The sequence below is a fragment of the Notamacropus eugenii genome, chromosome 3, assembly GCF_028372415.1.
Source record: "Notamacropus eugenii isolate mMacEug1 chromosome 3, mMacEug1.pri_v2, whole genome shotgun sequence".
Lineage (NCBI taxonomy): Eukaryota > Metazoa > Chordata > Mammalia > Diprotodontia > Macropodidae > Notamacropus > Notamacropus eugenii.
The window spans coordinates 421,801,216-421,816,840 of record NC_092874.1 but is presented as its reverse complement, the minus strand read 5'-3'; the positions used below and the strand labels follow the sequence as shown (position 1 = coordinate 421,816,840).

At 37.6% G+C, this 15,625-nt stretch overlaps 1 protein-coding gene across 10 annotated transcripts in view; it reads right to left on the bottom strand.

Moving 5' to 3' along the window:
* The window catches only part of WNK2 (WNK lysine deficient protein kinase 2), a 227,177-nt gene that overhangs the window by 122,702 nt on the left and 88,850 nt on the right, over nucleotides 1-15,625 (bottom strand). The window lies entirely within an intron of this gene.

The following is a 15,625-nucleotide window of genomic DNA, read 5'->3' as shown; positions in this document are numbered from 1 at the left end:
CCTGAGTTAAAATTCTCCACAAACACAAATTAGCTGTATGGCCCAAGGCAAGATAAAATGGGATAATAATGAGGGCTGTGAGGATTCAGTAAGAAACATTATAAAACCTAAAGTGCCATATAAATGTCAATATATTTACTTACTTATAACGTACCATCACACTAATAATTACTAATATTAGAAAATTTATAAGAAAATAGAAATTAAACAAGGATGTGATCAAGATGAAATGACAGTTGATCCCAGAGTCACTAAGAAGCCACTGGAATTCACTGAGAAGGTCAGTGACATGGTTAGATCTACATTTAAGATGGAAATAGAGAACGGAAAGACTTAAGGTGAGGCAACCTCATCTGAAGAGGGTTTATTATAACAGTCTAAGTGGATAGCAGGGAGGGAGAAATTGCATGAGTAGAAAGAAGTGGATAGATATGAGTTGTTGTGAAAGTCATAATGATAAAATCTGATTAAGTGAATAAATTAATTCATTTATCATTAGTCATTAAATAAATTTATAAATAATATTAATTAATATATTATTGTTTAAGTGAATAGGGGGAGGGAGAATGAGGAGTCAAGAATAATGCCAACCTGTGAACCTATAGAAGATTGAAAAAAGGGATTAGGTTAGAGGTGGTGAAGGATGGTGGTGGTAATTCTTTTCTAGAAATGTTGATTTTGAAGACAGCTATAGGACACCAAATTCGAAATATTCAATAGGCAGTTTGTGATGTGGGGCAGGAGCTTAGGAGAGAGACTTGGGGCTGGATTTGGTGAACTGGGTGTTAGTTGCATAGTGATGATAATTAAATCCATGAGTACTGATCAAATCACTAGGTAAGAGTGATTCTCTACTAAGGCAGAGAAATATTCAGTCAACAAGCATTTATTAAATACTTAGAAGAGGGCCCAAGACAAAGCCTTGAGGTATACCCACTATAGGAGAAGATCCAATAAAGGAGAATGAGGAGGAACAGAAAGACAGGTAGAAGGGGATTTAAGGGAAAACCATGTTGTGAATAACCTAAAGAAGAGACAAGAAATATATTCAGGAGGAGACAGTGGTCAGCATCTTTGATGCTGCACAGAGGTCAAGAAGGACGACAAATAAGAAAAGGTCATCAGATCTGGCAACATAAGAGATTATCGGTACCTCTGAACAGACCAGTTTCAGTTTAGGAAGGAAGTTAAAAACAGTAAAGAGATTAAGAATCTAAAATATTAGAAGGATGGCAGAGCCCTCAATGGAAAGAAATGAAATTCAGATGCATTTGGAAGTAAAGGTAACACCCCACATCCTTACTTTCTCCTCCTCTTGGCCAATTCCCTCTCTTCCACAGAAAAATGCACAGTGCTTATATTTGTAGTTATTCACCAAAGTACTATATTACTTTCACATTTTGAAAAAAATTCAGAGAGGGAATTATTGCTAGAATACAAATTTTATTATGTAAAACCCCACTAACATTGCATGGAAAGCCATAGTTTTATAGGATATAACTTGGTTCATAGGGTCAGATTTAAAGCATAGGACCAATCATCTCTCGTATCCCTTTCCTGATCTAACCATCTCAGGGTGTTATGATTCTAAAAGGAGCACTGAACTTTAATTTGTTGCTTTCATCCCCTAGGTCTGTCATTTGACTACTTAACAGGGCATTCCAGGTTGGTACATGAAACTAAATTCATCGAAAAAAACTACACATAGGAAAATGACCTAGAAAGTAACCTAATGTGACCCTGGAGCCCTACTATGCATGCTTAGAAGCATCTGCTCTGAATTAAATGGCCACTTAACCCCTTTCAAATGTCTTTGCACTCTGCGATCAGCGAAAGTATAAAAATACCCTGGAGACAGGCCTGTCTCTCAGTCCCGAAGGTGGCACCGTGTTAGCTGGAGAATCACACCAACTCTAACCACTGCTTTTTTTAAACCCAATCTCCTCTCCAACTAGTGATCTGGTCTTAAGTAGGAAATCATCAAAAGGTGGAATATGTGCTTATAAAGAGATTTTTGTCCTCCAAAGAGGGAAGGCTATTGAGGGAGGCCTTAAGACAGCTCAGGAGAGAGCTGACAGCATTAAGAAGCACCTGTGAGTCAGGAGGCTGGTTTTTTTCCTCTGTCATTAATTCACTACGTGATCTTAAGCATCTTTGAGCCTCAGTTTCTCAACGTTTATATAATGAGGGGGCTTGAATTAGCTGAACTCTACAATCATCTATAGTTCTAAGCTTCTCTAGATCTATGACTAAATGCAAGGGTGGGGACAACCAAGACAAAATTTGATGAGTAAGAGAATACAGTGCGTCAATTAGGAATAATGCTAATTAAATTCCATAGAATTCCACAGGCACTTCCGTAGGAAGTTTTAGCAATTTTTTTTTTTAGCAATTACCAAAAAAAGGGAAATGTGTACTTTCCTGAAGCTCAAAGTATCCTTGTCCAAAGAATCGCAATTTTTAAAAAATTACTTTAAAAAAATTCATCTTAACACAATGCATCTGTCCGCTACAGGTCTATAGAGATTTTATCTTGACTGGCAGTGCTATGAATTGATAATAAAGGCAGCAATGGATGAAAGGAATCAACCAAGGCTATTTATTTTAACCTTCAACTTCAATTTATTCAATTGGCTTTTTGCTGAGTGCTCCCACACCACCTGGCACAACACGCAATGCTGCCCCCATCCTTCAAGCAGCTTTTCACAGCTTCAGACAGCAGATCAAAACTGCTTCCAGTCAGACCTACAAAGTTGTAAGAAGTTTCTGAGTCACTAGGCACTGTTCAGATTTAGCAGGCAGAGGAGAGAGCATTACTTTTAGTCCTAGGGATGCAAAAAGTAAATGACAACACAGTCCTTTCTCACAAAAAGGTTTTAGATAGAACTCTTAGTCAAGCACGAGTTATACTTGATGACTTCTGAGGTCCACTGAGCTAAACAAAGAACTGAATGTAAATGTAACAAAATACCATTGTGATTTAAGAAACGATGAGACTCATGGTTTCGGGGAACTCTGGGAAGACCAGTATGAACGGATGCGGAATATAGTGAGCACAAGCAGGAATAATGTATATAAGAACAACCATTATGAAACACTTCGTACCCTGATCAATACAATGACCCCTTGATTCCGGAGGACTGATGATCAAACATACTACACACTACCTGAAAGAGGGGTGATGGTCTTTCCAGTGTTTTGGACATGACCAATGAAAGAATTTGTTTTGCCTGGCTATGTACTTTTGTTATAAAAGTTTCATTTTCTTTTTCAATTGGGGAGGGAGAAAAAACAGATTTTTGTTCATCAAAATATAATAATGCTTAAAAAGGTATGGAACAAAAATACTCCAGATGTATTTTGATTTGAGTAGAGAGAGTGGGGCTTTACTCAGCTAGGGCACCATACTTCTTTTAATGAAGTCTTTCATCTCATTAGCTCTTTTGAATGTCATGTTGCATTGCAAACATGGATATTCAAAAGTCCACTAAAACTCACAAATCTATTGCACAAGAGCTGTTGATTAACCAAGTCATCTCCAACACATGAAATTGATTTAAGTTGATTTGCGGAGCTGAGTTTTTGAAACTAAGTGTAGGAGGCATCATGCCTAGGGCTAGGGCTTGTCTCACTTGTACCCTCTCTAGGTCAAAGAATGTCAGGATAACTGACATATTTTAGAAAGGATGTTGATTAGTTTAAGCAACTAGATGAGTGTGACCAGGAGGATTCAGATCCTACTATACAAGGATTAGCTGAAAGAACTAGGAATGTTTAGCCTGAAGAATGTAAGACTTAGGTAGGGGATGGGGGGGAGGGCTGGGAGGAGGAATGACAGAAAAAGAGACTGGACTTGCCTGACTCCAGAAGGCAAACAGTGACAGGAATATATGGAAGTTTCATAGAGGCAGATTTGGGATTCATGTGTTGAAAAATGTCCTAAGAATTAGAGATTTTCCTTTAAGTTGGAGCTCATGCTTCTGTGGAAAGTTGTTCCTAACCTCCAAAATGCTAGTGTCTTTCCCTTCCGAGAGAGAGAGAGAGAGAGAGAGAGAGAAAGAAAATGTGTGTGAGTGTGAGAGTGTGTGAGTGTGTGTGTGAGTGTGTGAGTGTGTGAGTGTGTGTGTGTGTGTGTGTGTGTGTTTAGACGTCTACTCTCAGTAAAATGTTAGCTCACTGGTGAGCAGGGATTGTTTCCCTATTTGTCCCCAACACCTAGCATGGATGCCTGTTACACAGAGAAAGTGCTAAAAACTTGTTTGATTTCCACAAGGAAGACGGGTTGCCTCTAATGTTAGTGAGTTCCTACTCACTAGAAGTCTTCAAGCGAGGCTGGACTATCATTTGTCACATATATTGTACATAGGATCTTTAGTTAAAGGTTGGTCTAAATGGCCTGAGAGGCCCCTTGCAACACAAATTTCATGATTCTGACAATACTTGTCTCTAGTATATTTCATCTTACTGGCTTGTGACTAGCTTTCTAGCCTGACCTGCCAAGACTGTTTGGCATTTTGACCCTATTACACAGGACTATCCCTCAAAGAATCACTGAGGGGACCTCAAAAGCAAGCACACAAAATTTCAAGGTTGGAACAGACTTCATAGGCTAGTTCAGCCTGAAGGGAAACAAGAATCCTATCTATAAAATATCAAAGATCATTCAGCCTTTGCCCGAAGACCTCCAGTCAAGGGAGAACCCATTCTAATACATTTCTGGACAACTCTTCTTGCCAATGCTTTTCTGAGTACGTAACAAATTGACAGCCAAAATTCCCCAATGCTATAAACAGTTTTGCTTTTTGAATAGATCCAGTGGGAAAAGAGTGACTACAGCATACATTCAAATCAATGAGCATTTATTATATGGTTTCAAGCTGTGTTTTCATTCTGTCTCATATTTAGAAACAGAAGTGGGCATGAGCCAGCAGATTCTACCATATACAAGCTGCTCCCAGGGAGTAAACAGGCGCCTCTGTATCAACACTTTGAGGTCACTTGGGTGCCACTGATGTCTCTGAAATAACCATTTACAAACTGATCCCTTGGCAACCTATAACAGCTGTTGTGGCTTCTCAGAATACCTCATTTTGCCCCAGTGACTAGCACCTCTATGGGGGAGAACCATATTCATTAACAAAAGGTTAAAAGCTCATTACTGATGGACTCAACCTTTCTACTAATAAAAGCATCCAAAATAAAAGCAGTCACTTATGTGTTGTCTGTGGTATGCTCTGATTTTCAGGGTGCTTTATAAGCCCACTCCCACCGGAGTCTCAACAGCCCTGAGTAATAATGAGTGTGAGGCTTACTGTATCTGCATAGTAAATTAGGAAGATGAGGCCTCAAGTGGGGAAGTGACTTGCTTGAGGTCTCAGTGATGAGGCAGCAGATGTGGTGACTAAGCCAGAAGCTCTGTCTCCAAACCAAGTGATCCTTCCATTACTAGACAGTTCTGTGACAAATGCAAAAGATGTAATCACTTCCAGCGATTTTTATTCTGCTTAGTGAACACACAGATAGGTTCTGCAAAGTCTTATGACATAACCTATCCTATAAAAATCTGTTTCATCAAAGTGCATAACCCAGCGTTTGATAGCCAATTACATAGTGCTATAAGGGACAGTGTATCCAGGACCCAGGAAGCATATCTGTATTCCTTGGAAAAATGTTTCTCAGTTCCCACTGAGGAACAGACAAATCAAGTAGTTTATTACGGCAAAAATCATTTGAAAATTACCAAGTCCAACATTTTTCATAAGGTCACAGATTCAGAACCAGCAGGAGCTTTTTGAATAATCCAGTTTAGCCTTTGCCCTTCCCACTCCCCATCTAATCCTACAGATAAAAAAAGTGAGATTCATGAAAAGAAGCTTGCCCAAGGTCAGATAGGAAGTAACAAGGGTCAGGCTTTTAATCAGGCCTTTTGCCTCCAAAGGCCACCTTGTCTTTAGTATCTTCTTATTCCATCTTATCACTTATATAACTTTAAATATAGCTTCAATTTTGCATCCTCTACAACACACTCCAAAGTAAGACACAAGTTCTACTGGCTTATTCAAGAACTAGCTGTGAGATCTTGGGGAAGTCACTTAACGTCACTTGCCGTAAGTATAATTTTTGAGAATCCGGGGTCAGCCCCACACCACGTAAGGCATTGGCCAAAGACATTCCAGCATTTATCAAAAAATATTTATGCTTATATAAACAACTAAGTCAAAGACAGTACTCCCTTGTTCTCAAGAATTTTTTTTTTAATCTATCACTTCATGTATCTCCCCAACTAGCATGGAAATTCCATGTGGGCCATTTCTCAATTTTTCTATTATCCCAGAACTATATATATTTCAGGCATTCAAAAAAACATTAACTGATTTTCTATATAAATTAAGTTGCTTATAAACTTTTAAATTATTTCCCACTTCACCCTCCCCCCATTATTTGATACAGTTCTAGACATGCTAGCAATAGCATTAAGTCAAGGGAAAGAAAAAAAAAAGGAATGAAGATAAAGAGGAGATAAAACTATTCCTGTTTGCTGATGATATGATGGCTAACTTGGAAAATACTAGGGACTCAGTAAAGATACTGAGACAATTAATCGTTTCAGCAACGTTGCATGGTATGAAATAAACTATAAAAATCACCTGGATTCCTACATAATAATAATAGCAATCATGGAAAGGGACACCCCATTCTAAATAACTACAAAATGCTAAAAATAACTGGTGATCAATCTCCCAAAGTACACAACAGACTTGTATACATTCAGTTACAAAATTCTCCTTAAAGAAGTAAAGAACTTAGACAGAGGGAGGAAGATCCAGGGCTCATAGACAGGCCATGCCAATATGAAAAAAAAATAACAATACTACCAAAATTAACTTAAAACGTTTAATGCTATGCCAACCACCTTAAAAAGGACTGAAATAAATAACATGAAGGAACGTAATACTACGTTTACAGCAGATGAGGGGAAAAAATTATAAAATTTTTTAGAGGTAGATGGAGGAAATCACAAACTTTACCCTTGTAACTTTAAATGTGAATGGACTAAACAATCCAAAAAAAACAAAAAAGAGTAACAGATTGGGTAACAAAATGCTACAATCTGTTACTTACAAGAAACACACTTTAAAAACAGTCATTCACGAAATAATACTGAAAAAAATTTACTATGCAGCAAAGCGAATCTAAAAAAGCAAGAGGGGCAATTACACTACCAAAGCAAAAATAAACATTCAAAATATAAATAAAAAGGAATAAAACTATACCAATCAAACTATGAAGGGGATATTTTGCAGGTGTTGATAAAACAACAAAATTAATTTACATAAACCAAAGATCTATAATATCAAGAGAAATGGTGAAAAGAAATGATAAAGAGTAAGCAGAACTTCCAAATTTCAAACCATATTATAAAGCAGCAGTCATCAACACCATCTGGTGTTGGCTAAAGAACAGAAAAGTAGACCAAGGGAACAAACTAGACAAGGGTAATTCAGAAACAACAGAACTCAATAACCCAGTATTGGTAAAGTGGAAACTATAAGTCACATAGGGAAAAACTCCCTATCTGATAAAAACTGTTGGGAAAACTGAAAAGCAATTTGGCAGAAATTAGGCTTACATCCACACTTTACATCACATTTCATAATACATTTAAAAGAGAACAGAGTATAAAAAAATCTGGAGACCAATCCTACAAGTAGGAGAAATATTCTTAACCAAACATGAGAAAAGTTTTGTTGTTGTTCAGTTGTGTCTATTACTTTGTGACTCCATTTGGGAGTTTCTTGGCAAAGATACTGGAGTAGTTTGCCATTTCCTTTTCCAGTTCATTTTAGAGATGAGGAAACTGAGAAAAGCAAGGTTAAGTGACTTGCCCAGGGTCACAAAGCTAGTAAGTGTCTAAAATCAGATTTGAACTCAGGAAGATGAATTTTCCTAACCCCAGGTCTGGTGCTTTATCTATCATATCACCTAAATGCAATTCCAAAAGGTAAAATATACAACTGATTACTTGAAACTGAAAAATTTCTGCACAGATAACATTAATGCATCTAGGATAAGAAGTGGTCAAATGGGGAAAAAAATCTTTGTTATCAAATTTCTCTGATAAAGGTTCTCTAAGATAATCCATCATAAGTATATATATATATATATATATATATATATATATATATATATATATATATATATATATATATGTGTGTGTGTGTGTGTGTGTGTGTGTATATATGCATACAAATACATACACATACATGTGTGTGTCTACGTATATTAAGAGTCATTCCTCAAGGGATCAATGGTTAAAGGATACGCGCAAACAGTCGTCAAAAGAATAATTACAAAGTCTTCACAACGACATGAAAAATGCTCCAGATCACTAATAACAAGAGAAATGTGAATCAAAACAACTTTGAGGTTTCACATCGTACCCAACAAAATGGCAAAAATGGCAAAAAATGGCAGCAACAGTCAATGCTGGTGGAGCTGTGGAAAAACCAAGCCCATTAATACTCAGTTGGTGAAGCTTTGAAGGTAGAACAATTCATTCTGAATTATGCAAGTTAAGTGACTAAAACATCCCCACCCGTTGAACCAGAGACTCCATTAGTGGACTTACACTCAAGGAAACCATTAATAATATAAAAACATTTATAGCAGCACTTTTGGTGACAGCTAAGAATTAGAAACAAAATAGATGCCCATCAATTGAGGAATGGTTAAAAAAAAAGTACATGAATATAATGGAATATGAATGTTCTGTAAGTAATGATGAGTGTGACAAATACACAGGATGGAAGGATTTATATGAATGATGCAGAGTGAAGTAAACAGAGCCAAGAAAACAATATACACGGTAACTACAACAATGTAAGCAAAATACCTTAAAAAAGCAAATGTAACAAAATTATAAAAATCAAACGGGACTCATTGGAAGGTATGAGAAGATATTCCCAACTTGCCCTTCCATGTAAGTGGGAGGTACACAGGTGTTAACACATGTTTTCAGACGTTTTCAATGTACCAAACATTTGTGCTGACTTTCCCCCCAAAAAACACTATTTGTCATATCGGATGACTCCCTGGAATGGAGAGAGGGAGGGATACTTGGGATAACTATGTTAATGTAAGAAACAGAAAATATAAATGAAAGTTAAAAAAAAAAATGCTCTTCATCTATGGTCTGAATGTTCTTCTTTCATGGCAAATGGTTTTCCTTAACTAATTTTCATTGCATCTTTTTAACAACACTGGGTATTGTCATCATTATCCAAGCTGTAGAAGCTAACATTACGAAGTTACCAGCAGAATCCTTCTAAAGCAGAAGAGTTAGATAAAATTCTATGTTTAACTTCTAAAATGACCTTATGATTTCATCAAACTGTCCCCTTTTCACCAATCTTAGAACAGCAAAGGTACAGGTGTGACTTACTATTTTTGAAAGACTCAGAGAAATGCATTTAAAAAAAAGATAAGTGACCTACATATTTATTTGCGTGGACATTTTGGTATCATTCTACTTATTCCATCATCCTTGTAAAATGCATTTATCAGTCTTAACAGGAGATGGCTGTAATGAGAGCTCACGTTACTTTTTCTCTAAGAGGTGAGTAAGCACACTGGTTCTGGACCAGAGCTAGAGGTCTGTGGAATGGTGTCTAGGGAATCAGAAGGGTTCTATAGTAATTGTTTTTATGACAAGGGCTAGTCATTAAAAGCAACTACATTTTACCATGATTAGCTTGCTAATGTAACAAAAACTGAATTGCCTTTTCAAACATCTTGACAGCATCTTGTCAAATGAATGGGATAGAAATAAAGGATGACAAAGCTTCCCTTTACAGACTGAAATAATAAATTATTGGGCAGCATATGTTTGGAATTTTAACAGTATTTGGGAGAGATGGCAACTGTACAGAATACATTCAAATAACCAAAGCCCAATCAAATTTATTCCTTATGAAAACAAAAACCACAAAAGTTTATCTAGACTGACATCTTGTTTTGTAACTGGGACACACTTATTATATAAAATACTATTTATTGTGGCGGTTAAGATTACCACCCTTTCCCCACTCCCCCATTCCCCAGCAGCATTCAGCAAGGATTTGTGAAGGGTCTACTATGTGATACATTATGCATATATAAGGTGATACATTATGCATATAGATAGGTAAATTAAAAATAATTTTAGGAAGGAGAATATTAACAACTGTTGTGATCAGAAAAGGCTGTGTATATGAGAAACCACCTGAGCTGAGCATTGAGGAAAGCTACAGATACAGAGAGGTAGAACTGAGGGGGGAATGTGTTCCAGACATAAGGTAGAACTGAGGGGGGGAAATGTATTCTAGACATGATGAATGGATTCCAGACACGAGGTACAGCTGGGGGGGAAATGTATTCAAGGCACAACAGATATTCTGTACAGAGGATGGAGACAATGCCAAGTTCAAATAGCGAACTGTAAAAAACAGACCTGTGTGGTTACCATGATATAGGATTACGCAAAGGTAAGCAATGTGAAAGAAGTCTAGAAGAGTAGCCTGGAACCAGATCATGAAGGATTTTCAATTGTATACAGAAGTGTTTGTACGTTATCCTAGAGACAATAGGGAACCACTGGAAACAGAGGGGTTACAGCCAGACCTGCACTTCAGGAATATTATCTGGGTACTTGTGTGGAAGCTGGATTGCATGGAAGAACGATTATAGGGAGACCAGTTAGGTTGTTCAGTCTTTTCAGCTGTGTCTGACTTTGTGACCTCATTTGGTTTGGTTTGGTTTGGTTTTTAAGCAAGGACACTGGAGTTGTTTGTCATTTCCTTCAGCTTATTTTACAGATGAGGAACAACAGGGTTAAGTGAGCTGCCCAGGTCACACAGCCAACAAGTATCTGAGGTCAGATTTGAACTCAGGAAGATGAGTCTTTCTTACTCCAGTCATGGAACTGAATCTACCGTGTCACCTCACTAACCTGTTAGAACTATTCCAATAGTTAGTTCAAACAAACAAAATGAGTATAAACTATGTGGTTGCTGAGACTGAAGCAAAGGGATAGATGGCAAAGATGTTAGGGAAAAATTAATAAGCCCTGGAATCTGATTGGAATTGGAGGAGGACAGTAAAGAGTCTAGGATGGTGCCAAGTTGACGGGAGGAATGGTGAGGACCTAGAGGGAGGGCCACATGTGGCCTCCAGGCTGCAGGTTCCCCACCTCAGGACAAGAGCATGGTTGGATATATAGATTTGGGAGTCATGTCTGTATAGATGACAATTCAACATAGATGACAATGGGATTGATGAGACCACTAAAAGAGGGAAGGAAAGAGAACTTAGGATAGAACCTTGTGGAATAACCTCACTTCTGAGAAGAGATCTAGTAAGTAAGAATGGGAAGAAATGGTCAGACAGACAGGAGAACTAGAAGAGCAGGATCAGGAGAGCTGAAGGAAGAAAGAGTATCCAAGAGAAGGTGAGGTGAATGCCATCAAAGAGTAAAGTAGTCAGGAAGAATAAATGAAAAAAGGTCTTTGGCAACTCTGGAGGACTTAGGATGAAAAATGCTATCCATCCCCAGAAAAGAACTGATGGTATCTGAATACAGACTGAAGCATACCTTTTTTTCACTTTATTTTTCTTGGTCTCTGTTTTCTTTCACAACATGACTACTATGGATATGTCTTACATGACTGACACATGTGTAACATATCGAATTGCTTACCTTCTCAATTCGGGGGGAGGAGGAAAGTAAAGAATTTGGAACTCAAAGTTTTAAAAATGAATGTTAAAAAATTGTTTTTACATGTTACTGGGGGGGGGGAATACCATAAAAAAAGAAAAAAGGTCACTGGATAAAAAAACGTAAAAGTGGGGGAGGAGGGAAGAGTGGGAGAGATCACTGAAAAAAGATGGAAGACTAGACTGTAGGTTTCATGAGAGCAGAGACAATGTCTTTTTTGAACTCTGCATCATCCCTACATCTTAGTATAGCACACAAACTAGGTATTTAATACATGCTTGCTGAAAGAATAATAAAATCAGAATTTTCATTTGAGAGGCACATCTACAAAGGAATGAGGTCAAACACTTCAATCACTATTCAGTGTGTGTGGAGGGGCTTCTTGGTGACCCTTTCTCAGCAGAATGTTTTAACAGGGATAAAATAAAATTCATAAGATTACAAAATAAACCAAATACTATATGAAATACCATACAAGGTACTGTATTAAAAATATTTTTAAAAAACATTCATAGACCCCTTGGTATTCCATTGTGCCATTTCATTTAGTGTAGAAATTGGCCAGGGAGTCAGGGCAAGCCACCCACCTCTGAAATACATAAGTCAAGTCAATTAACCTGTCAGTGTCAACATACTGAGGACCATCCAGTGCAGAGAGTTTCTTCATAGGGAATTACTTTAAAATGAAATATCTGACATATACATACATAAATATACACATATAGACAGAGAAATCTATGTGTGTTTGTCCTTTGTTGCCGAGAAAGACCATGCCATCAGAGAAATGATGACATGACTTGCACTTGACTTTGTTTTGAGTGAGGGAGGGCTGTGCAGGTCATCAGCCTCACTTCTCCAGAGCCATCTGAATCCAGTGACCAGATATTCATCAGGATGACAGGAGATGACCCAGGATGAGGCAATTGGGGTTAAGTGACTTGCCCAAGGTCACATAGCTGGTCAGTGTCAAGTATCTGAGGTGAGACTTGACCTCAGGTCCTCCTGACTCCTGCACTGGTGCTCTATCCACTGTACCACCTAGCTGCCCTTACAGAGACATCTACAGAGATATAGATACACAAACATTTTACAAACTGAGTTATCCAAAGTCAACTATTTTTTCTAAGCAACAAAGAGGCTAGGCTTTGTGTCCTCTTGGAGGGCACTTCCAGAATTGGTTGTCCGTATATGCAAACACATTTTACTACTAGTGGGAAAAAGATCCTATCAGATGCTAAAGGCCAGAGAGTAGTATTAGACCCTTGGTCAGTGCTAAACATTCACAGTGTACATGCACGCACTATTTCAACATCTGACAAAGCTGGAGAGAGAAAAGTATCCTCAGGAACAGGCTGGTGATGAGAGGAGGACCATGTGATCCAAGCTGTCCTCCTGCCATTTGCACTATGACTGCACTTTGAATTTTAGCACTTGAACAGAGCAGACAGTTAGCTGCTTTTATCTTCAAAGGACAAATGTGAGCCCAGGGAGCATGAATAGACTACAAACTTTTGAAAGTAATATTGATCTAAAAAAAGTTTTCTCCATCAACTTAGAGCCCCCAAAACTGCAGTCCTCACCAAATCTAAGATCTCTCATTGTCCAGGTAATACTACAGTGATTCATGAAAGTGATACTCCACATGGATGTTAAAATGATGAAAGTTAATCATATGTCCACCAGGCATTTCCCCTTAGAAATAATTGACAGTTTGGGCTTTGAAAAGAGGAAAGTCTGTTTTACTTCCTTAAACACTACACACAATTCAGCATTTATTGTGGAGGAGACAAAAAACCCTTGAAATGCTCAACTGAAACCATGGCTTTTCCCCACCTATAAACTCACTCCCCTTTACATTTCAAGGATATGAACTTTAACTTTTGAAATGGCACAGCAGAAAAAGCAGGGAGAAATTACCTGGCATGGGACAGTGCAAACAGCTGAAGAAACATAATGGACAGCTCATGATTCTGTTGAATAAGGGCTGTACTTATTGCCCCCAAGCTCTATTAAATGTTGAGATAATTCAAAAGCAGATCAGGCAAGTGAGGGGTTCAACAAACAACACCTGTGGGTGGTAACTTAAATGCTTGTAAAAAATATTTTTTTAAAAAGATAACTGGTTTATTTCAGTTACAAAGATGACAGGAATCACCATGTGAACTGCATGTTTCATACCACAAAAGCCAGAAACAAGCTACTCTACTATGGTCAATTATCTAAGCTTGGGAGAAACGGGAGTATAGGGGAGAACAGAAATGAAGCTATTTTGTTCATTAGGTTAGGAGACTAAAATAGGACCCCGGTAAAACACTGATGTTAAGGATACCACTCATGTCTTTTTTGAGGAAAAAAAAAAACAGCAAGAGATACTCATATAGCACTACTTATAAGAAAGATGTGTTACTGGCAGCAAAAATCAAACTTGTTATATAGTAACAAAGCCCCTCACAATGGGGCTTTATTATATTAATGAGATATGATAAGAAGAAAGTGAAGAGAAAAGAGCAAAAAAGCAGATCAATACAAAAGGACTTATCTTCTCTTTCCTCAATGGTCTTCATAGTTCATCTAGCTCTGTGGCTGTTACCCTACACACATTCAGTAAATCATCAGATGAGTTACTTCATAGAATATGACTTTGTGACTGAATCTGCATGGCTGTCTTCTCAGACTGTTTTGAGAACTCTGAGATTCCCAGTTGAGGGCAGAAATTATCAGATGGGTTGTTAAAGCAGAGAAGCTCAGCAGACAGGCACTGATGACTTAGACCTCGGAAACATTCAATCCAAGTCAATTTCTCCTACTCTTTCAACTGTATGAACTATTTACTAAAGACTGGCTTACATATCCATAAACTTACACTGTAAAGGTAAGTTTTAAGGTCAGTAAGATACCAATTTAGAGAAAGAAGTAAAGAAAATTCAACATCAATCACTACAAACCTTCACTGAGTGGGGCTCATCTGTACAGTTCACATTTCTTTTCTTGATTATCTGAAATCTCACATATCTACATGTTGTTCAGACTCTGCTATAGAGTTCCAGGGCTTGCTACAAAGTAATGATTACCAAATTTAAGTGGGGAAGCTAGGTGGTGCAGAGGATATAATGCCAGATTTTGACCCAGGAAGACTCATCTTCCTGAGTGCAAATCCAGCCTCAAATATTGGCGGTATGACCCTGGGAAAGTCACTTAATGAAGCTGAAACTTTTCTGTCAACTGTCTAACTGATTCACAATCCACTTGGTTCATAAGACAACCATATTCATGGAGAAGAGAAATGTGGTCATTTAGCCCCCATCATGGCACTTTGGTCAGAAGGAACTTGGTATATGAAGAAATTTTGTCTTCTCCACGATTTTACTTCTGGATTTTACTCTTTACTTTCCCTCTGCCTCAGTTTTCTAGTCCATGAAGATGCACAGTATTATTTCTTCACATAGAAGAACATCTAAAATATTTTACAACATGGATGATATATTAAACATATTGCATGCAAAAAGATTTTCTTAACTGTAGGATTGTCCACTGGGTCACATGACACAAGTCCCAGGCAACATCTAAGTTACTGATCACTCCTGACACCAAGGGGGTAATATATGAATATTATAATAATGATAGCTAGTATTTACAGTGGCTCCTATGTTCTAGACATTGTGCTAAGCCTTTTATAAATATTATCTCATAACAGATAAAAAGAGAAAAGATTTATACTCCAGCCCAAACACTAAGCCTAAGGTCTGAATATTTCAAATTAAATGATGAAGAAGTAATAATTATGTAGCTTAATGAACATACTCACACTTTGGAGATCTAAGTCAACTCTAAAAAGTCAACTACAGAAAGATTTTTTGTGTGTGTGTGCACCTT